The sequence below is a fragment of the Parasteatoda tepidariorum genome, chromosome 7, assembly GCF_982258835.1.
Source record: "Parasteatoda tepidariorum strain Cologne lab strain chromosome 7, Ptep-v5.0, whole genome shotgun sequence".
Classification (NCBI taxonomy): domain Eukaryota; kingdom Metazoa; phylum Arthropoda; class Arachnida; order Araneae; family Theridiidae; genus Parasteatoda; species Parasteatoda tepidariorum.
Window position 1 is genome coordinate 34,475,666 of NC_141761.1, and position 24,506 is coordinate 34,500,171.

General features: G+C 28.6%; 1 long non-coding RNA gene across 1 annotated transcript; it reads left to right on the plus strand.

Annotated features, from left to right (window-relative positions):
• Positions 1 to 707: 707 nt before the first annotated feature.
• Positions 708 to 22,705, plus strand: LOC147806997 (uncharacterized). The gene is made up of 6 exons (XR_015435756.1): positions 708 to 819; positions 16,181 to 16,219; positions 16,590 to 16,647; positions 18,019 to 18,113; positions 19,120 to 19,235; positions 22,518 to 22,705. It is a non-coding gene; the product is annotated as an uncharacterized LOC147806997 (long non-coding RNA).
• Positions 22,706 to 24,506: the final 1,801 nt, after the last annotated feature.

The following is a 24,506-nucleotide window of genomic DNA, read 5'->3' on the forward strand; positions in this document are numbered from 1 at the left end:
GTTATGCAAAGGGCTAACTATATTTTTTTTTGAATTCTTATTTTTCCGTAGTACGCAAACATATTTGAATTGGTATCTATCATTTCAAGTTTCACAACAATAATTTTTTTTTTAAAAAGTGACTAATATTTTAAGGAGTTCTTAAATTTTAACACACTGAAACTTTAAACTTAACACAAAGTAAAAATCAAATTTAAAAACATTTTAAGTTTTAATACAATGGTTCTTTTTTACATTGACAAAGTATTGATACATAAAATGATTTTCGAAAGCAAAAATTATATTACATATATTAGAAATTGTTGTATTATTTGTTAAATTAAGAAAATGCAATTATTTTCTTATAGATCTAGTTTCAAGCTTCAAAATTTATACATGAAACACATTCTATTAAAGCAAAAAAAAAAGTACTAAAATAAAGCAAACCCATACTAGTTTATATTTGAAAACAATGTTTACAAACTACGTATATGATAATAAAAATGTTTTTAAAGTAATTTTTGAATGAATAGAGCTTCATAACGCCTCAGACATCCCATTCCAGGGTAACAAGTAACAAATTGAAATAAGGCTTGTAAGTACAATAAGAGAGAGAATAAGTAATGGTGAGAAACATCAAAAAGATTGGTCGAGAAGAGAAAACGAAGGAGCAGATCTGCGCAATGAGCAGATATGCGTGACCAATGAACAGCTGTTTAGGAATATTTTTAACACCATACTTGTTGAAGAGCTTTTCGCAATCGCATCATGAAAGCGATTAGATCTTAAACGAAATCAATCGGTTTTGTAGTAAAGTCACTCTACTATAGGCATCTCGAGGTAAGTATAATAAATTTTTCATACTCTTTTCTAATTATAATTGAGGAGACTTAAAAATAAATAAACAGAGAGATTTTAAAAATAAATTGATTTCCAATTAAAAACTAAGTATTTTAGCTACTTTTAAAAAATAACAAAAAATAAATCAAAATAAAAGTAATATTTTTTAAAAACCACGTTTTTGTAGTAGAGAATAATAATTAAATAAAAAAAATTTGAAAAACGAAAAACGTGGGGAGCATGAAATACATAACAGTAATGTTATATTAGTGTGTGTATGTGCGCTCATGAGAATATGTGTATGTATATCTGTAATTGTATCTGAATGTGGAATATGTTTGTGTATATGCATGTGTATGAGGATGTATTTGAAGAAAATGTGTATATGTGCTGTTATATGTTTCATGCGCACCACGTTTTTCGTTTTTCAAATTTTTGTTTTTTAATTATTATTCTCCACTACAAAAACATGGTTTTTAAAAATATTACTTTTTATTTAGATTTTTCTTGTACTCACTTCCAAAATCTCAATTTTTTCACTCACTGTACACAAAACTTTTCAACTGACATGTGACACTAATTTGAAATAATCGAATCGACAACAAAAGACAATCGCGAAAATAATAATTTTTCTTTAATTTTAGTTTACTTCGTATGTCTTCTTTCTCTTCATTTTCATGCATTGTCGTCCAATTCTGAACTATGTGCCAAATTTGAAATCTTCAGCTAGTCGAAAAATTAGTTTAAAATCGATAACAAAATTCCACCCGAGGAGACATTCACGAAGGCAAGTTGATATGAACGTGGTAAAATAGGATTCGTTTCACTATAAATTCTTGTCCTTAAGGGTCAATAAATTATTAAAATAGCATTATTATTAGAAACAGAGATTATTCTAGATAATCGAAAAGCATTTAAAATTTTTATTACAAGATTACATCGTTACAAGCACTGAAGTAAAATGTCAAAACTGCTTCAGTGTACTAACTACTATACTTTAATAAGTTAGTGATAATATTTTATTAATCTAGTAAGTCAGAAATTTCTAACTAGTCCCGATTTGAAAATGTTTGATTTTCATATGGAAAAGAGCCTAAACACTACCTAAACTAGCATTACATTTTAACATATAGCATTTTTGCTATTGTTAATGTTTTACTCTTAAGGTTTTGTGAAATATTTTTCTGAAAATTTGCTTTATTGAAAAAAATGAAATAAAATTAACTTTATGCTTGCAAAATAAAATATGGTTTCCCTAAATGAAGCGTCATATATGAAATAGTTTAACTAATATTCAACATTAAGACTCAGTACGAATTGAGATTTTTTTTTGGAAAACTCGAATGAGCTTTGCTTCACGTGAATAATCTATATACACTATTATTTACATATGTGTTATTACAATTTTTCCATACCTTCTTCATTTAAACTTAATGCATACCAAAAGATAATAAATTTTTTTTACTGGTACTTAATCTCTTCTTATATTACTGTAGAAGAAAATTTAACAGTGAATATTTACTTATTGTTTGGAATGATAGATTATTTAATAACTTTTCATTTTCTTGACAACGTTATCTTTATCAATTGTATTTATCCTATGGAGTTAAGACTCAGTACGAATTTAGATGTTTTTGGAATCCTTGAATGCGCTTTGCATCATGTGAATAATCTCTATACATTATAATTTACATATGTGTAATTACAATTTTCAGTACTTTTCGCATTCAAATTTAATGCATACCATAAGATTACAAATTTTGTTTACTGATACTTAATCTGTTTTTATATTACTGTGAAAGCAAATTTAATAGTAAATATATACTTATTGTTCAGAATTATAGATCTTCTAATCTATCATCTTTAGTGTAAGTTACGCAGGAACAAATGTAAAAATCAAAAGTTTAACCACAGACAACCGTTTAATACTTAACTATCTTTAAAAAAATGCTGATAGGAGAATTATATTGATATAATTGTATTAGAAGAAATTGAATAGATAAGTTAAAATACCGCACACCTTACCTGTGATGGTCTTCTATTACACATGTATCGAAAATAACAGACTGAAGTATAAAATATCTATCATAAGTTTATGTGAGAAAAGTGAATGAAATCATAGTTAAGAACAGACAAAAAAGAAAAAAGACACGCTTTCCTCTTCTTCTCTTTGACAGTGAAGTTAGTTTGGGTAAAAAAAAAGTTTCCCTATGGAAGCGATGCACCCTGTAAATGCGTTTCATTGCAAGAAGAGTAAGGGAGTTGGGAAACCAACATTTCGCTAAAATAAGGAAGATTATTAAGGTAAGCTAAAATAAAGCACGCCTTACCTCTCAAATTGTAGATGGGTGATGGTCCTCTATTACACATGTATCGGAAATAACAGCCTGAAGTATAAAATATCTATCATAAGTTTATGTGCGAAAAGTAAATAAAGTCACAGTTAAGAATGAAAAGGAAAAAAAAAAAAAAAAAAAAAAAAAAAAAACGCTTTCCTCTTCTTCTCTTTGACAGTGGAGTTAGTTTGGGTAAAAAAAAAGTATCCCTATGGAAGCGATGCACCCTGTAAATACGTTTCATTGCAAGAAAAGTAAGGGAGTTAGGAAACCAACATTTCGCTAAAATAAGGAAGATTATTAAGGTGAGCTTAAATACTGCACGCCTTACCTCTCAAATTGTAGATGGGTGATGTTCCTCTATTACACATGTATCGGAAATAACAGCCTAAAGTATAAAATATCTATCATAAGTTTATGTGCGAAAAGTAAGTAAAGTCACAGTAAAGAACGAAAAAAAAGACAAAAACAAAAAAAAAACGCTTTCCTCTTCTTCTCTTTGACAGTGGAGTTAGTTTGGGTAAAAGAAAAGTTTCCTTATGGAAGCGATGCACCCTGTAAATGCGTTTCATTGCAAGAAAAGTAAGGGAGTTGGGAAACCGACATTTCGCTAAAATAAGAAAGATTATTAAGGTAAGCTAAAATACCGCACGCCTTACCTCTCAAATTGTAGAAGGGTGATGGTCCTCTATTACACATGTATCGGAAATAACAGCCTAAAGTATAAAATATCTATCATAAGTTTATGTGCGAAAAGTAAATAAAGTCACAGTTAAGAACGAAAGAAAACAAAAACAAAACAAACGTTTTCCTCTTCTTCTCTTTGACAGTGGAGTTAGTTTGGGTAAAAGTAAAGTTTCCTTATGGAAGCGATGCACCCTGTAAATGCGTTTCATTGCAAGAAAAGTAAGGGAGTTGGGAAACCAACATTTCGCTAAAATAAGGAAGATTATTAAGGTAAGCTAAAATACCGCACGCCTTACCTCTCAAATTGTAGATGGGTGATGGTCCTCTATTACACATGTATCGGAAATAACAGCCTAAAGTATAAAATATCTATCATAAGTTTATGTGCGAAAAGTAAATAAAGTCACAGTTAAGAACGAAAGAAAACAAGAACAAAACAAACGCTTTCCTCTTCTTCTCTTTGACAGTGGAGTTAGTTTGGGTAAAAGAAAAGTTTCCTTATGGAAGCGATGCACCCTGTAAATGCGTTTCATTGCAAGAAAAGTAAGGGAGTTGGGAAACCAACATTTCGCTAAAATAAGGAAGATTATTAAGGTAAGCTAAAATACCGCACACCTTACCTCTCAAATTGTAGATTGGTGATGGTCTTCTATTACACATGTATCGAAAATAACAGCCTAAAGTATAAAATATCTATCATAAGTTTATGTGCGAAAAGTAAATAAAGTCACAGTTAAGAACGAAAGAAAACAAAAACAAAACAAACGCTTTCCTCTTCTTCTCTTTGACAGTGGAGTTAGTTTGGGTAAAAAAAAGTTTCCTTATGGGTGCGATGCATCCTGTAAATACGTTTCATTGCAAGAAAAGTAAGGGAGTTGGGAAACCAACATTTCGCTGAAATAAGGAAGATTATTAAGGTAAGCTTAAATACCGCACACCTTACCTCTCAAATTGTAGATGGGTGATGGTCTTCTATTACACATGTATCGAAAATAACAGCCTAAAGTATAAAATATCTATCATAAGTTTATGTGCGAAAAGTAAATAAAGTCACAGTTAAGACCGAAAAAAAAAATGCTTTCCTCTTTTTCTCTTTGACAGTGGAGTTAGTTTGGAAAAAAAAAAGTCTCCTTGTGGAAGCGATTCACCCTGCAAATGCGTTTCATTGCAGGAAAAGTTAGGGAGTTGGGAAACCAACATTTCACTAAAATAAGGAAGATTATTTTAAGACTTGAATTCCCAGACATATCCAAGAGTGGCAATTCTAAGAAATTATAATTAAGATAGCGTAGCAGTATGGAAGCTGATTGATTAAATTAAATGTTTTGAACATTTCTTGAAAACTGTGAGATTTAATAATGAACTTTAATATGAAATTCTTTTACAACTAAGTTTTGATGGTCTTCTTGGTAATCTGTTCAGTTTTACACATAGATTGATTATTAAGAAGAATATAAACTCACATAAATAACAAAGCATTTAAATCTCATAATTATGAGAAAGTTGCACTTTTCTGATTGTTAAATAAAAATACAAAATAACGTTTTTTTCACTTCTTAAAATTAAATAACTTTTTAACTAGGATTCAATATCTATTGTTTTAAATTAATATATTTATTGTTATTGTTTTGAGTTAAAATTTAATTAAAATTTTTTAGAAATTATGAATGTTATTTCTGATGGTTTAATATTTAATGCAGTAATATCTTTTTTATTAATATGCCTTAATACGTGTCTAGTTTTGCGGTAGTTTAATGTCAGTACTTAAAATTTTTATAGGGATAAAATGATTGCGTTGAAAAAAAATTGAGTTAGTAACTTTAGTTTTTAATTTTTTCTGAATTATTCTTACTCATGAATGTACAATCATTGTTTGGAAAGCGAGTTACAAGAAACAAAAAGTCTTTGAATAAAAAACTCAGAATTATGTTAACATAAAACTGTAGTCATAAAATTGAGGGGGATTTAAATTAACTTTCATGTATAATAATTTTAACTTTCATGTATATGATTTCTTTTTATTTTGGCTTAAACAAAAAAATTAATAAATGAAAATATTTATTTCAAATAAATTTAAGCATTTATAGTTAAAATATATTTAATTATTACAGCAAATTTATAAGTATATAAAAGAAGAGGGAAGAAAAGAAAGGCTTAAATTATTTGCCAAAAATAATTTGCCCCAAACCTATCGTTTTATTAAAACTTAGAAAACAAAAATTTTTGTTTCAATTTGATTGCCATGAATAGAGTTTAAAAATAAATTTTTGTCCGGCAGTGGACTGATCGTTAAGACACGGTTCTCAGCAGATCACCGAAGTCAAGCATCACTGGCTGTGGTCAGTGTGCGGGTGGGTGACCACTTGGACCAGTCTGCGCAGGGACCGAGGGTGTGCGGTATTGGCCCTCGTTAAACTGTGCTACCGTAAAGTGCTCGACTTCGCGTGCAGGTCGTCGGGCTACCGAAGCGGGGGTGCCATCCCCTCTGGAGAGGATCAAAATTGTGATGGCATGTCTTCGGATCATCCTCAGGGATGTTTCCCAGACCGTCGCCAATAGCCCATTGTGCAGCTGTAGTGCGACGTAAATGAACTACAACAACAACAAAAATAATTTTATTTTACAGACAATTCCTTTCAAACTTTGAATTTTACATTTATTATATAATCAGTTGATCATTTCACATCGAGTTTACTTATATTTATAATCACAAAATTTATAAATTCGGTTATTTATAAGTACAGAAATAATTCAAGTTTATGGCCAATTCTTAGTAGTAGTTGCATTTTGAGAATACCTTGTCTTTCCCTCAAAAAATGGTCTTTATTTAATGTAATGAATTTTATTTAATGTGAAGTCCAACTGAAATTCTTTCAAGAATCAATCTCAAAAATATTCTATAATATTACCTCTCTAGAAAAAAATGGCCATTATTCATTTTTCTAGTAAGCCATGCCTTTCATCTGTTTCAATCTTTTTATTCAAAATTTTTATTATTTCAATTCTCGTCAGCTGAATTCTATATCAAAACGAAATTGATTTGATTTTAAAAATAGAAAAATAATTAGCTGAATGCAACCTTATTATCCAAAACCTTTAGATTTTATTATTACTTGTATATCATTAAGAAAAGTAAATCATTTCAACACTGATTCTAAGGACTCTATCAAAGCTTAGAATCTATTTCTAGACTTAAGAACTTAATAAATCCGCTTAACTGGGTCCAATATGTTAATTACATGAAGAACATCCTATTTTAAAAAGTTGACTTTTTGTGTCAAAAGAAATGTCTCGTTATTCATTGCGCTTCTATTAATTATTTCTTACAATAAGGAACTTAAGATTTCTTTTATACTTTTTTAGCAATTATTAATAAATTCTTTTGGGTATATGCGTACATTATAGCAATTAATTTTTTTAAACAATTATTTCACTCGCATTTGCGCTTCCGATATTAATAAGGTATAATTTATTTATTATTTTTTTTATTATTTTTTGTTGGAATTCGAGATTCCCTTTTATGCGTCTGAAAAATAATTGCTGTGCAATACTTTAAGTTTATAAATGTTTTCGTCTTCAACACTCGTTAAGTATTTCTTTTCGCAAATAAATAGATAACTAATCAGAGTTTATGAGGTTTTACCACCTGTAGTGTCTTTATTTTTGTGGAAGAAAACTTCTGCCAAATTTTAAATTAATGAGTTTTATTCTTAAATTCTTGATCAATATCAAGTTTAAGTAAGTATCATTAGCGAGAAAAGTATCTGTTTCTCCTATAATCCTTTGCAAATTGGATGGTCAGATAGATTCTTAAATTTCTTTTTGGATTTTGAAAATAATTAGTTGATTTGTTGATTTATTTAATCTAAAGCGAGTGGCTTTCAGCAAAAGTTTCATTATTATAATTGCATATTAACGATAGAGATTGTTTAAGTAAAAAAAAAAAAGCTTTGCTTTCACAGATAAAAATGTCTTTATTTAACAAGATTTTTAAATAAAAGAACATTAAAACATTAATGTAAAAATTAAAACTAGTAGTAATTTTAATTTTTATGAATTTTGATAAAAATGGTGAAGGAAAAACTTAGCATATAGTAATATCCAGTTTCCAGTAGAGCTACAACAGGGGCTAATAAGGAAATATCTTAGGGAGGCATTTCCATATTTATAAAATTTGCATCATTTAAGTCTTTAGCATTACAAAAATAATTATTTTGACATTAAAAACCTCCTTTGGTGTTTTTCGTTTTTATGTTTCAAAAAATAAGCAATAACAATAATTTAAATTAAAAATAATGGTTAAATATTCTACGCATTTTCTTAAACTTTTAATTAAAGAAATATTTAAAACAATATTTGGTAAAAAAGGATTGAAAAAAAAAATCTTTTTTCAAAAAAATAATACCAAAATGAAAATTAAGTCTAAGTAATGTCCCAGTAACAGAAATCTTTGAATTATCTGCAGAGCAGTGGGGAAATTCCAAAATTTATCTGTAGATACTTACGAAATATTTGTATTCAAATATTGCACTTTGTAGGTTCACGTGGTTTAGAAGACAAAAATGTCTTCTTCTAACACTACATGCTAAAATAAATGTTCTACTAAGAGAAAGTAATTAAACTTTATTGGTTTGAAATTTATGAATTGAAAAAAAGAAAAACTCTGAAACAAGATATTTTAAATGAAAATCTTTTTAATTTCAAATATCTTTAGCTTATTGAAATAAATCACCAATAAAAATACAATTAAAAAAATGAACTAAACATAAGGTAAACGAAAAAAATTTTGTTAGAAAATAGAGTTTAAAACAATCTAAAGTTTTGAAAATTGTAAAGTTCCACATGAAGTTCACATTTCAATCTAAAAACTGAAACAAATGTTGAGAAAAAAAGGGGAGGGGAAGAAATTTGTCGCGTTGAGCTACCTGAGTATCAGGAACGCAATAGAGAGAAAGATACGGGTCCAGCAATGAATGCTTGATAACATCATATAAAAAATAAATTAGGATTTCAAAAACAAAGTTAAAATATATAGCTATAATTTTGTCTTTAATTACAAACCAAATCTGTGAAACACAATCTTCGTGCAGCACTAACTCTGCCACAGGAGAGAGACACAGAATTACCATGATCCTAAATATTAAAAACATGTGCTTATCATTTCTCAAACACCAACTCTATTTCTTCAAGATTGAATTCTTCCAGCTATAAATACGTAATTTTCTACGTTACTCTTGGAAAACTTTATTTTCATAAAATATTTGTTTTATGTTAACACATAAATATATTTACTTTGAGTTTCCAGTTGATCTTATTTATTTATCATTTGTATGAGTTTATAATATTTCAATTTTAGAAGTACTCAATATGTGCCCCCTTACTTATATCTACATAAGTAGCTATTATGCATAATTACGAACTAAAATATACATAACTTGCACAATGAAAATTTATAGCTGTTCTTCAATAATTAACAAAATCAATAAGTAACATAAATCAACCATCTCAATAATTAACAAAAACTAGCAATGATAACATTAAAATTCAAAAAAATAAGTGCCAACTTGAGTATTGAAAAATTTAAATATTTTGCCTTTTCGACTTTTTTCTTTTAGCTAAAACATGTTAAAAGCATAAGTATTTCCAGAAACTACTTATGGTGATACTTAGTAGAATATAGTGGTATAATTTTATTTAATATTTCTACATTACTAAATATATACTAAGTATATGTATACTTTACAACAATACAAAAAAATAAGTAAACTTATATGGTGGTAACTAAAATAAAAGAATAAGTTAAATATTGAAATTCAAACTTAATGAAGAAGTATCACTAGTTCGGCTAGGAGAACGTAAAATACCGAGATACAATTATTAACTTCTATGACGCTTTATTAATTTTTGTATTAAATACTAATTGAAACAAAATTAAGAAAAGCGCCAAAAATAACATACTCTTATTGACGTTAGTGATGTTTTATTAGTTTTAGTAATTATTGAAGTAAAATAAAATGATCTAAGAGCTGAAAAGCAAAAGTAGAGGACATAAGACACTTATTCGTATAGGGGAACCGTAAAAATCGTTATACAATTATTAATACCAAAGATGCTTCATTAGGTTTCGTAATAGGTACTAATTGAAATAAAAAATAAGCAATGCAATATGAAATTTGGAGCGAAATGGTAGTGATCCGTTAGGAAAAAAAAAATCAAAATCGTCTTATTATTTTTAATGAAAATATTGCATACCTAATTTTAGTAACAGGTACTATCGGAATAAAAAAAAAGCTATGCACTGAAATTTAATATTAATGCATTTTTAAAATTTTCTTTCATGAATATTTTCTAAAGTATTCATTATGTGATAATGCAATTACACATGGAAGGGCTAATCGACATTGCGAATCTACAATATCTCATAAAATTTGACCTATAAATAAAAGAGTTATTCAAGATGTCCACTCTAGCCCCCTCTCTCTTATACGGTCGCATTTGTACTAAAAAAATCACTAGTTGAACAATCATAAAACAAATATTTTCTGCATAATTCAACTTTTAAAAATAATAAATTAACTCTGTAAAACAGAGTATGTTATAACTGAATCTTGATTAAAAAAAAAAGAAATTTTCTTCGTGGACAGTCATAAAGAAAAGCGACACCATTAAAAAGTATTCAACATTGAAAAGTAATTCTTTAACTTACATAATCATTGGTAACTCCAAATCATTTAAAAAAGGAGAAAAACTAATGTATTGAATTTCTTGATATTAAATTACCATTAAAATCAATGTTCTATTTCTACTTAAGTAACACGAAGAAAACTGCTTGCCTCAACTTAAGTAATTACGCTGTTTCTTTAAAAATAATTGTGTTAATTTGGATATTTTTTTAATATTCCTCTTCAAATTAAAACGAAAAAAGCAGACAGTATGTCCCCTGATTAAGTGCTGTTTTTGCTAACATACATATCTTTAGAATTTCGTTTTCGCTTGTTTTTGGTTTCTAACTTTTTAATTAAACGAAGAAAGTATATTGATGCTAATTATCTTAGGGAGCTTGGACTCAGAATCTCAGAAAAATCATGCATTGTAACAAAGAAAGATTTGTTTAGTGAAGATGTTGATGTATATGCTTTTAATTGTTCATACTTATTGCAGAGTGATACATGCAAGCAATTTATATTAAACATCAGAAACTGCTTCAGTGAAAACTTAAATAAGATAAATAATAAAAATCTTTTATTTTTGAAACTATGGAGTTTCATCATTTTTATTTTTAATATTTTAATTAGTAAAATGAGTTTTAAAATGGTAATGAGTTTTAAAAATAGCTCGAGTGTGTGTGGCTTCAGGGCCAAGTCCCATTGAACACCTCTGTCCATCAAGAAATTAAAAATGCGAGTTCTATGTACAGATTTTATTTTATTTTATGACCGCCGTAGAGCAGCAGACCCAATTTTTGGGTTTACGATTGCTAATGTTCAACGCCGTAGCCTTGTAATTTTGAACCAATCCAGAAGACAAGGAAACTCCTGGATCAGTACCCCCTGAGGTACTGATTTGTTATGGGAACATAGAGGACTTTGAGACTGGACAGATTTACCGTGCATCAGTCACCGTTTACTACACGGGTCTATGCACAGATTAGAAATATTTTCGCTAAGGTAGGTTAAGGAATATCTGTATTGTCAATCAATTGCTATAACTTATTATCAAGGCTCTTTTTCGCAGATTTACACACTTAAATGAGTTGGCGAAAAAGGAAGCGTGAGAAATAATATCGAATGAAATCAAAACATTTAGCAGTCATGTAATGGTTTTTGAATTCTGTGCTAATGTGTCAGGCAGATGCTGAGGGAATCTATAAATGCAGATTTTACCCTGAACTTTCAATTCAAGTTTGTGGTAAAAAAATATAACCGGTTATATTAACTATTTTTATTTATTGAGAAAAGGATTAAAAAAGATAAAAATTAAGTTTTATATTTTAAGAAATATGCTATGCATATTTCAGCATGACAATTGTATACTCTGGATAAAAAGTTATATAAAGTTTAACTTTTAAATTTCAACCTAGTATAAAAAATATAAAAATTAGTTATACTCAAAATTTCTGTTATTAACTCTACATTTGAAAGATTATTAGAATTTTTGATTGATTTCTTACATAGAAAGCGAAATTTAATTGATGTTATCCTTCAGAACTGACGTTATCTGTCATAGAAGGGCGTAATTTTTATGCTTTCATAGTTTTTAACCCTTGAACGACTTAAGTTAATATCAATATTTATTTATACAGTATATTGAATTACAGTTTTGCAATCATTTTGCAAATTGATCTCATTACTCACAAAAACAGTCCAATATTCTTAAAATATGTATCTTTAAAGAAGATTAAAGGATGTTCAAAAATCACAATCTTCGTTTTGACATTCATTTTTGTTAGTCACTTAATCAGCCTCAACTTTATCACTTTTTATTCAATGTTTCTTTTTTGTTGAATTTTCACATTCGAAAGTGGGTGGTGAAGATGCAAACAACAGCCAGAAAAATTGCTTAGTGCTACACTTACTTTAATTCTGATATTTTTTTTTCAAGGGTGCAGATATTTCACCATTATTTTAATTTTAAAATGCTGTACGAAATTAAACATCTATGTTTCTCAGCCTGAAAATCATATGGAGAAAATTATCTACATTATTTTGAAATTTAATAATTATTTGTCTTAAAAAAGCTTTTAAAATTATGGATGGTTATAGCTTCCAAATTTTTTCCCCCAGCATTATATTATAGTTCATTCGCTTATCAACAATGCTAAATATTTATTTAAAATGATATTTAAATAGTAATTGTATGCATTAATGATGGTAAATTTTTACATTTTTACAATTGAAGGCATATTTTATGGATCAATTAATCTTTTCAAGGTGCCTTTCAAATCATAAATAAATTTCTTAAACCAAACTTTTTTTATACCAATACCTTTTTTTAAATACCTTTTAAATACCTAACAAATGATTTCAAATGAGTTAATTGACTCATAGACTAATGTTCCATTAGAAACTCTTTAAAGATCCAAATTTCATTAAAAACTATAGGAACACCTTCCTTTTTGATCATGAGTTACCTGGTTCCTAAACATTGACCATACTCCTGACATGTCACTCTATGCTATCAATCATGATATAAATCTTAAAATGAAAGCTTTAATTATTTCAATTCATTATACTAACAACATTACTGGTTTTAAAAGCAGTTTGAAATAATTTGCTGTTTTTGTACAAAACGATAATTATGTCTCTGCATTATTTTTCGAGTTATACGTATAACATATATGAATATCTGTATTTATATTATTTTTAAAATGTAACAAATAGTCAAAACTACTTCAATATAGACTGAAATTTTAATCGATATAGTTTAATTTAGTCACCTGATTATGCATGAAAGGTTATATTTTATCGGTGTTGCACTTTCCTTTCTAGGGCCTCAGATGCGAAAGAGAAGTCCGAATTGGTATTTTTCTCAAAAAATCAAGGTTAATAATGCCATAAAAAGAACGAAAATACTTAATCAAAACATTTATAGAGAAAGTCTATCTCTTGAATAACTGCTCATACTTGCCAAGGAAATGTGCAGTAAAAAACTAAGTATTTTGATGTAGTTATGATCAATCCAAATAAAACAAGTGATGGTTCGAAAAGCCTAAATTTATCTATGCTGGATAGAGAAAGCTTTCCAGCGCTAAATGACACGGTTGAAAAAAGTGGAAAAGAATCTCAAAGGATTGTGTTTCATCAAGGAAATGCAGAACATCAAGTGACTTTAACAACTACACAAATAATTTAGTGTACGTTTGGAATGTCATCCCCTACTACAGTGTTTCCCAAACTTAAGACTTTTGTGCACCCCTTCTTACTTTTTTCGTAACGCTGTGTACCACTGATAAAAAAATTAATGTATTTCTTACTATAAAAAAATTGCACAAAAGTTAAAAATCACAACTGGCTGTTGACACCACTAAATATTAACTGTTAACTCTGCAAAAAAATAGCCAATGGAAATATACGTAATCGTAAATTTTCATGGCTAGCTTTATCTTTGAATAAAATTTTCGTTTGTTGCAAGATATTTCGCATAAGAACGCGTACCCCCTCTAAACTGTTCCCGTACCCCTGGGGGTACGCGTACCACACTTTGGGAAACACTGCCCTACTATAACTAGACCCTATACTTTCAGATACATCATTTTTCCATAACAAACATATCTCAATGTTTAAAACTCTTTGGCTGCAATAAAAACTCGCAGAAAAAAGTTCTTCCATGAAACATCTGGAGAGTCTTAGGACTGATGAGTGCAGTCACGTGTTGATGAAAAGGAGGAACTATTGTGGCGTAAACTCTGAGATTTAAATCCCCGTTTAGTCAGCAATGAGATTGGCAAGTTAGTTCTCTCAGCTGAAGTATAGATTCAGCCTCAAAGAGCTAAATGTCTTCCTAATGTATCCCTCCTCTCAAGTTAGCTGAGTGAATGTCGAGGTCCTGGACATGTTTCGATACCGTAAATGTTTTGCAGTGTAATTCAGTGACTTGACATTGTTAAGTTGCGTTCGAGTTATGTTTTTTCAAGTGATGTAGCAGTGCCATCCAGCGTGAATGATAGCGAATACTAGATTCCTTCGTGATGTTCGCAGTTGTGGTGCTGCATCGTGTTCCAATAGCCCAGGGTCACCAACTGAGGAGTGCAAAAATGTTTTAAAAGAAGGGGGGAAGCATTGTGGTGTAAACGATGGGATTTGAATCACCTTTCAGCCGGTCATTTTGTTGACACGTTAGCCCTCTCTGCTAATGTATATACCCAACCTCAAGGAGCAAAGAGGTTCCATAAGGTGTTCACCACAGACCTTTCTAGTTGCCTAAATCATAGAAAAATGTTGTAAAAAAGAATTCTCATGCAATCTTACAGTATATATCATAATTTGAATGTACTGCAAATCAATGTTCATCAGAAATGCCAAGAACTTTCTTGACAATCTAAATTTGTTTTCTTTTTTTATTCGATATTTTTTATTCGAAAAATTAAACGAATCGTGTGGTATAGAAAACCATGTAAAAAACTTAAATGCCTTCAGCTAAAAATCCCAAGGTTTTCCTGTCAGTTCATAAAAATTCTAAAACATATCAAATGTGTTGAGACTAGTATGACAAAACCAGTGGAAATTTATTTAATTAATTTTGCCATTAATACTTAACGTACATGCTTAATACATACGTACTTATGTATTATATGTCTATATTCATTGTGTATCAACTGTGTTTCTGTAAGCTTTTAAGCATGTGTGACATATTTATATTTTACTCCATATTTTAAACCTTGAATCTTCACTTTAGCCAATTTATTTCCCTATCGGATTAAAATGAGAACAAATGTCATACTTGTGATTTCAAAGAAATTTGAGATTAAGGGGAATATAATCGGAATTCTCGTTGATATTTTCTCGCATTAAAGTAGCATAGTTCTCTATTAAGGAAAATAATGAAAATATTTGAAAAGAATTTTAAGATTAGGACAGCCTAGAATTCCTGTTTCAAAACTTTTCCAAAAAAATTTTGCAACACCAAATAATATAAGACAACACCCTATATTAAATATTACTAATTTTTGAGAACTGAATGTACCTAACATAGTTAGAATACATTCAATTCTAATGTTTCTTGGAAAACAGAATTTAAAAAAAAAATCATATTTTTAAAATTAAATTTCTCTATACCCACAGTGCATGCATGGTACTTAAGTTAACGACCCACTGAAACGCTTTCTCAGTCAGAGGATAGAACCTCGAAACTGTGGCACGGGAGAGCTATTACTCAGACCCCGGGGGTTGAAAACGTTATATACTATAAATAAATTTTACATAAAATTACTTATAGAAGACAGGGAATTTCTTCTTCACATTGGAAATGAGCCTGTAGTGTTTATCTTATTTTGAGGTATGCTTCAAAAGATATGATATACATTAATGGTATTAATAATTTTTAATCGCTTAAAGTTTTAAATTGATGAAAAAGTGGCAACATAATTTCCTAAGTGGTCACAATTAAAAAGGCTGCTACTGACCACTATCTGCAAATTTCTTATTTTTGCTCTATACCAGATGAATAAATCATGTCCTATCTAAATGATTATGGGTACAACTTTTGTTAGTTTACTAAGATTCTAAAACATATTATTGTTAATACTTACACAAGTAAATTATTATTTATTCTTCATCTGAATATTAATGATTGATTTTGTTACTTTCGAAGTAATTTTAATTACTCCCTTTATATTTCAGAAAAAATGAGTTGCAAGCGAAAAAGAAAGAGAACGTCATGTAAGTAAAAATGAGCATTAATCTGTTAATTTATACCAACTTATTTGATCACTAAAAAAATTCTTAAAATGATTTTTAATTTAAGAGCTATTTCATTTGAATGAAATCTTACTTTATCAAAAATTCTGTAAAGGATACATGCGTTTAGATGCATGTTTTTTAGTTTTGTTCCTAATTGCTAAGTTTTAATTGATAGGGATTAAAAGTTTATTTGAGATTCTTTTGCCAGTAAAATAAATAAATAAAGTACACTATAAAAATATCTTGATTAAAACTGAAACGATGAAGCAAAAATTAGCTAAACAAATTTGTATAGCCATTTCTATTATTTTTTTTCTATTTATTTTTTATTAATTTTTTTCTTTTCCAGTGTGGAGAAGACTGCTGTTTCGTATAAGAAGTCTCTTTACAACCACGGTCTCACGATCGTAAGCATTTTATAATCGTTATTTTAGTACTGTATGCAATATTCGATAGTAACTTAAAAAGTAATAACATTTTACCAACACCAGAAATGCTGCCGAAGTGTTTCTCTTTCTCCTTAATCGAGCTTTAGTTTTCTAGATTTCAAGTTGAGAAAACCAATTTGTTCATAATAATAAATCTATTTTGAATCTACTTTTATACATTGTTTTCAACAATACTATATATATATATATATATATATATATATATATATATATTATATATATGTAATAAGCGAGACAACAGCCTCTATGTTATCCCGCCAGATGTCGCTCGTCTGAAGGAAATGGATAGAACTTTCTCGATGTAAATGAAGTCAGTCAGTTGATATTGTTTCTAAGTGAAACTGGCAACCTTAGTGGTTAAGACTCTAAGTGACTATAATATTAGTTAATTGAAATATGTTTCTGTGTGAAACTGGAACCTGTGTGGTTCGATCTTAATTGTTTAAGAGTCTGTGTGACTCATATTTTTATTAAAGAATAAGCATAATCATTTAATTGTGTTGCTGGACTTTATTAATGGTAACCAAGGCATTTACAAATATATATATATATATATATATATATATATATATATATATTTCGCATTGATATATATGTACAAATAAAATTCTCCTTTTCACATGTTATTCGTTAAAGCACCAACAGATGCTATAGAGTAAGTACCACTGTACCACTAATGTTTTAAGAAAGAAGAATTTTGAGCTGAAGTAAATTCTTATTATTATGTATTCTGAATATTATTTTATTATTTAAAAACCGAAATAATACTTTCCCAAATAAAAATTTATGTAAAAGAGTAGACAATAATTAGATTGGTGAACCCCAAATCTCTAATTAAGGAAACATTCCAATATTAATTATAACCCGGAAATAATAACAAAAAATATACAGATCCAGATCAATATTCAAACATAATTCATTCATTTACAATCACCTTGCTGCTTGTATGCACAGACAGAATGTAATAATTATATGCAAAATAATGATCTTAAAATTTAAATATGCTATACTTTTAACATATTTTCACATATCACAGCATTCATGAGAAAAATACAAAATATTCATTCAAAAATAATATGATGGATAAGTATGTTTTTGTTACTAAGACAGTACATTCAAGTTACACTTATTTTTAATTTACAGTAATTATGCAGTATATATATATATATATATATATATATATATATATATATATATATATATATATATATATATATATATATATATATATATATATATATATATATATATATATATATATATATATATATATATATATATATATATTTGTGTGTGTACATATAATAGGGCTCATTTTTTATTTTTAAGGGAACAAGATGAGATAATACAGACACATAGGGAGCTTGTAGAGCGTGTAAGTTTCCGAACTACGGCACGGAGTACCAATCCAATTCCGAGAAGTGGTATGTTAACAAACAGAGAATTTCATTTTAGTATTTTAAGCTTGCTTTTATATTTAATCATCTCTCTGTCTCTCTTATAGTACATATTGTCTTCATTTGTAAGTAAACTTTGTTAGAAAATTAATTAAATTAAATATGAAAAATACGAAAGAAAGTATCTTTAAGCTTAAACTTTAAAGTTGTAAGTGAAACATCTTCATCAAAAACAAAAACAAATAACGGCAAAAATCTCTAAAATCTGAAAGTGAAAATATTCAAATTAGGTTAAAGGAATGAAATAATGTTTTAATGATATTTTTAATTGCTTTCTTTATGCATAAAATAAATTTATCTATCTTCAAATTTACATTTGTTGAAAGAAAGGAAGAACTGTTTACTTAAGGGTTGATTAATGCTTATTGATTAAATTATTCATAATTTTTTTTTGCACAAAAATGGTAGTTAAATTTAAGTAATTAGAAATTGTTTTTTAAATATTTAGTGAATGCAGAAAGTTTATATTTATTTAATCTGCTATGTAAATTCGAAGTAGTTAAAATTATATACCAAGATAATTTTGAGTAATAATTACATTACCTGATATATAGTCGCTTTGGTAAATGCCCGAAGTATATATATACTAGGTTCAGTTAGGTTCCACTGCCCGGTATATATTTGTTCGGTACGCCCTAGATCAAATTTTTTTAAGGTCAAGTGCCTATACTCCGAACACTAATTTTTTTCCTAATCTGTACTCAGAAGACAATAAAATATCAAATAAATATAGTAATAAATATCAACGAATAAATTAATATCAAATCAGATTCAACAAATCTTTCGGATATTCACCAAAGCGACTATGTGACTGTTGACATTCACCGGAGAAAGTCTACATTGTCTTGATTTCGGTCATGAACGGTAACACATATAATTATTTTCTGATTATCAGAACAAAATATGTTTAAAAAACATTTCAGTTATGGTTTGGTACTGTTTTTTAATGAGGATAATATTATTTTACTTTTAGGTAGCCGCAATGAAGTAGTGACAACGGCTGTCATTGAAACTTTTCCGAAGTATTTAAAAAGGAATTCCAACTAAACTTCAATCCAAATCAAATAAATATTCCAAAACCAATTAAATGTGAGTTAAATAATTCTATTACATTTTTGCTTGAAATTTATTAGAATTGAGTTTTTAATCTTTTTTGAGTTTTTAATTTTAGGGTTAGATGTGTTTACGATGGTTAGGGTTAGAGATGGTTTGATAGTTAGATGTGTGTAAGAAACATTGAAATAAAATTTTTGTACAATTATTTATTTAATGAAAAATTATTTCACTCATATTTTATGTGTCTAAAAGAACGAAAGATTAAAAGCCCCTTAAAACAAAAATAAACGTTGTGAATATTTTTGCTTGCGTAGAGTTTACTGCATATTTTTAAAAGAATTTAAGAAACATAATCGTAATAATTATATGTAAAAATTAAGTTAAAAAATGTTTTTTGTAAAATATAGTAAATTACACTAGGTTACGTGGAAGAGTCATTAGGGTACTGAGAGTTAGGATTATTTTTTGACTATTTTTGGTCTGTTTTCTGTTCTTTTTGGTCAACTCATAAGTGACAAAATGTAGCATAATTAGTTTTTTTCTTTTAATTTTCCTCTCCGGTGGTCATAAAAAACCAATCACCACAGTATCTAATTTAAATATTATTATTAATTATAAGCATATTTAGTACAGATTAAAATAGCCCCTATTGCCACAATACAAGTAGTACTAATCGTTTTGTTTTACAGTTTTTAATTTATTAAGTTCGCGGCATTCGTTTGCTTAATTTAGTTCTTTAAAATGTCTAGAAGTTAATTCTTTAAGGATGATTAAAGAAGAGAAGAGTACATTTTGTAAGGTGCATTTGGCTTTATTTTACCCATTTTTATTTTTAACTCCTTTTTTTTAAATTATTAAATTTATTTCAATGTTGGATAAAATATCGAATAAAATATTGAAGAATGATACGCACTATTGATCTTTTTCCACTAATAATAGAATAAATGCAAGAGAGCGCTATTAATGTAGATTCCTTTTTTTTCTCTTCAAACAGTAGAATTTATCCTATTACTGAATAAAATATACAAGAGTAAATAATAACATGACAGAGACAGTGTTTACAAAAATATAGAATGAAAATTTAAGATAAATGATTCAAAATTTACAAAAAAAAGAAAAATAATTTCTTTATCTTCGTAAAAGTACAATTTTAAAAAATTTCAAAATGCTAACAAAAATTCAAACAGTTCAGATTTTTTATAATTATTTTTAGTGAATGTAATTAGGAAGACTAGACTTTGCAACTGTAAATCATAATGAGTTATTATTCATTCCTACTGCAAATGTAATCGTACAGCGATAAACGAAAATATAGCAGTAACAATACATAAATACTGTTACTGTGTGAGCTACTGCGTGAAATAACCGTTTCCTTTAAGTGTCGGTAGAGGGCGCACAGGCTCTTTGGGGTAAAAGTAAGTTTTAGAAAAACGTCGTGATGCCGCCAGAGTGGATTGTTCTTAAGTACTGTCTTTGGTGCTGGACACGATGAATCAAAAATTCGAGATTTCGAAAATTTACCTTAGATTTCTCTCGATTTCATAAAGCAATTCCGCATGCTTGCGTTTTTTTTCCAAGCTGTTCAAAGCTGTTAAATGTTTCTATTTAAGCCAACTTTTCAATTTAAATGTTCTATTTAAGCCTACCTTTGAATTAGCAAAATGAGCATGTTGCAGATTGATCAAGAAGAAAAAATGAAGATGGAGGTTTCGTGATTATAAAATGTTAAAATGAATTGTGGGATTTCACAATAATTGATTTAATAAAAAATAAATTTTATCGATTTTAGTTAAAAAATTATGGTTTTCTAATCGCACTAGGTACATAATAAACTAAATATTTTCTCTTTATTTAAAATTCTCAAATATATTTATCTTAATTATACAATTTAGTTTGAAAATGTTTAACTTCCATAATAACCATGCTCATAGTAAATGTTTATTTTGATCTTTTGGTTGAAGTTATGCTTATATTGCTCTAGATTAGCATTTTTAATTTACGAGTTATTGCATAATATCTTATTATTCCTGTAAGCTTGATAGTTTCTACGGGTGCATGCGCATTTTACCAGAATTGACGCATGCGCACTTAACTTCAAATCCCACGCACGGGAGCTTGCGGAATGTCCTAAAGGAAAAATGCTAAATGACCCTAATAATTAACTATTAAAGGACTAGCAATATAAATTTATTCTGCTGAGACAGAATTGTAAGCTGGAAAACACCATTGCTTTTATCTTCTAAATATATGAAAAAAAACAGGCTTAATTCTTTAAAAAAATAAACCTGGAACTAAATAGTTTCATTAATACAAGAGAGATAAATTATATAAAAATATGTCTAAACATATGTGTCGTGAAATGGTAATTCCGCAGTCTCAGTTTTTCAAGGAAATATGAAAAATATTTTGAATAAAACCAGTCAAGTATACACCGAAGAGCCATTGCATTATGAACACCCTCCATCTATAACAATGAGCTCTCCCAGGTTTTCATGGTTTCTCGCCCAGGAACAATGTTTTCATGGGGCACATTAGGACCCATAATCCTTATAGAACAATCCCTGACGTCTGTAAGCTACTTGAACATAGTTGCAGACCTGGTTCACCCATTCATGGCAACAGTTTTTCCTGTGGGGGATGGTGTTTACCAACAGGATAATGCACCATGTCATAAGGGTCGAGTCGTTGAGGAACATTCCAGTGACTTTCAAGTCATGTCTTGGCCCCCAAATTCACCTGACCTTAATCCAATAGAGCATTTGTGGTCCTACTTGGAAAACCAAATTCGTGCTGCTACGCTTCGCAATGTGAGGTAATTGCAGGACCAGTTGGTGAGCGCTTGGTACCAGATGCCTCAAACTACGAATCAGCACCTTGTGGAATCAATGCCATGGTGGGTGCTAGCAGTTTTGAGGGCTAAAGGTGGTCCTACATGTTATTAGCAGGGTGGTCATAATGTAATGGCTCTTCGGTGTAAATATTTACAGTAAAATAAGAAATTAACAACTGAAATCAAATGTACCAGAAAATTACGATATGGTTTTGACATACAGTCGAAATTAAATGAACTATGTTAATTAATCAATATTTAAAGTTACTTAATCGAAAGTTCCAAAAATCGGAAATACATTGTGTATTAGAAACTATAACTGTCATAACAGGCTCTAACTGAATGCTTCAGTGAAATCAATAAAATGTGTAACAACCAAGTAAAATGTTTAATTTGTGTTCTTCCTAACCTTTGTTATGTTTTAAATAGCTTCTCAATCTAATTTGTTGTAAAATAATATTTAAATTCTATTTTATTTTTTTCAGATCTGAATTGATGTGCAGAGCAAAGAAATTAAAGATTGAATTATCTCTTCCCTTATTGCCTGTTGTCTTTGTCAACTTTAACTTCTCCCTTCATGATTTATTGTACACTACTGATTTTTACATCTTCTTTATTGATTATTATTAATTCTTTGTGCGCTGATGAAAAATAAAGAGATTTAAAATCGTGAGATGCATTCAGTTTAAATCAGAAAACAGAATTATCTAAAGACAATTTCCTTCTTTCCTTTTTTTTGTTGTCTTACTCATATTTTGGGAAGTTTCCGTAATATTTTTATATTTATTTTGAGATATATGGGGAGTGGAAGTGTAAATATGGATAAGACCATACTTCACAGAAGCACTTTAATTAAAATTAGCATTCTGACCTTTAGTATGGTAACGTATGGAGAGAATTTTTTTTAAATATTTTTTTATAGATGCTTATGCAGGTGCACAAAAAAAACATTGCAAAACCAAAATAATCTTTTAAACATGTAAAATAACATTAATTGTATTTCACCCTAATTTTACTTGCAAAAAGCTGATATACAGGAACAACATGTCATTTTTAGATGCCAAGCAGTAATTGCTTTGTTGCATAGCAAAGTAATTTGTTAATAAAAATAAACTAGGAACGACTTTTCCTTTTGCCAATCACCAAATTGTTATTTACTCCTAGGAGTGTCTCATCTGGATAGCGACAAAAAAGTACGAAATACGTGTAGCACAAATTAACAATTTTAATTTTACTGGTCAGGATATACGAATGACTTCTTTTGGAATTTCAATTGCTTTTTATTCACTGGCCTGAATAGATAAATCTTTATTAATGTTTATTATGACTTGGAAAGAAATATTTTCGTCACATAGTGTCCTTCCTTCCTTTGATATTTAAATGATTTCGTTTATCCTGTAGGATTAAACTTTAAAATCACGTGTTTGGTCACTAAAATACAAATCATATGATTTCATTTGTTGATATTGAATATGATTGTTTTATATTTATATTTGCAAATTGTAGAGAAATAATTGACGCAAACTAAAATAGTTTTTAAAATAACAGCTGGAACTCAATATTTATTTCAATTTCAGGAACAACCTGATAAGAAGTAAATAAGAAAAAAAAAAGGATTTTTTTTCACCCTATGCATGTTATATCTTACAGAATTATCTTCTTTAAGAACAAGAAACATTGCATGAGATTAAAGAAAGAAAAGTCTACTTATCTTGCTTTTCAACCATCTTGTAATAAGTCTTCTTCAACGGATGAGTGTAGTTGACGTTTGATTGCTGTATCGTTTCCTTTTATAACCTAAGATTGCAGGAAGCTTACGCAAGCACTCAAACGAAGGTTTTTACTTCCTGAATCCAGTTTTTTACTTTTTGGATCCAGTTTTTCACTTCTTGAATCTCTAAAAAAGATCTCAGTGCAGAAAAAAGAAATTTGTCACGAAATTCACACAGCTGTAATTGAAATGCAGCTCTCTTACTATTTATAATGAAAGAATTCTTAATTTTAATATTTATTTAAATGAATTTCAGATGAATATAAATCGTATACATACATTTATTTAATTTTAAGTTTATTGGTATGAATATTAATTACTTTTGTTAATTTTTTGTTTTCTTTTCTCTTAACCAAAGTTTGATCCGTACTTGAAACTAAAGAGAATATTTTTTCAAAAGAAATTTTCAGCGATGTGTAAAAGAAAGCATTTCATTTCTGACGAAGGTTTCAACATATCATCGGATGTTTGGTCACCAAAGTAGAAACAGATGAACAGAAAATGGTTTCAACTTGAAATAACATATCCAATATATTCACAGATACTTTTTTGCAATGAAATTAAGTAATGTACTTAATACTAAAATGTAATTGCAGATTAAGGAATGCTGGAAAACTTAATTAATGTTAAGAAACAGAAAGGAGTTTTGGGTATTACAGATAGTCAATAATCTGCAATGATTAAAACTAAGAATGATTTTACT